We start from the raw sequence: 443 nt of genomic DNA, 5'->3' as shown, positions 1-443 counted from the left end.
GAGCTTACCAAACTTCTACAGCGCACTCCTCATATCTGCCAGTTCCTCTTCACAGCAGACATTTTGACACATCACTGCAGATAAACACAGGTGTTATCAATACCACTCATTATGGCTCTGGTATTGTGGCTCGCTGGAATTAACTGGACCTTAATTACCTTAATCAATTACACCTGTGTACACCCTGCAACCACATGGCAAAATGGCTGCTGTGAATGTAGCATTGTGGGTAATTTAGTCACCAGGTTTTTGATGCATGGAATTAAAAAGACAATATTTCTGGTTCTGCTGCATCGATTCTGTATTCCTTTTGTATTTGACATTTAGTACAGTTATTAAACAGTATCAGAATGTGTGCCCTGTCCTAAATTCAGAGCATTTTTAAATAGTATGATTATTTTCAGAACAACCACATCCAGCTACAGTCCTTCTCACACTGCATA

This window comes from Pseudochaenichthys georgianus, chromosome 5, assembly GCF_902827115.2.
Source record: "Pseudochaenichthys georgianus chromosome 5, fPseGeo1.2, whole genome shotgun sequence".
In the NCBI taxonomy this organism is placed as follows: Eukaryota; Metazoa; Chordata; class Actinopteri; order Perciformes; family Channichthyidae; genus Pseudochaenichthys; species Pseudochaenichthys georgianus.
The sequence above is the reverse complement of the archived record's forward strand: the minus strand, read 5'-3'. Positions refer to the sequence as shown.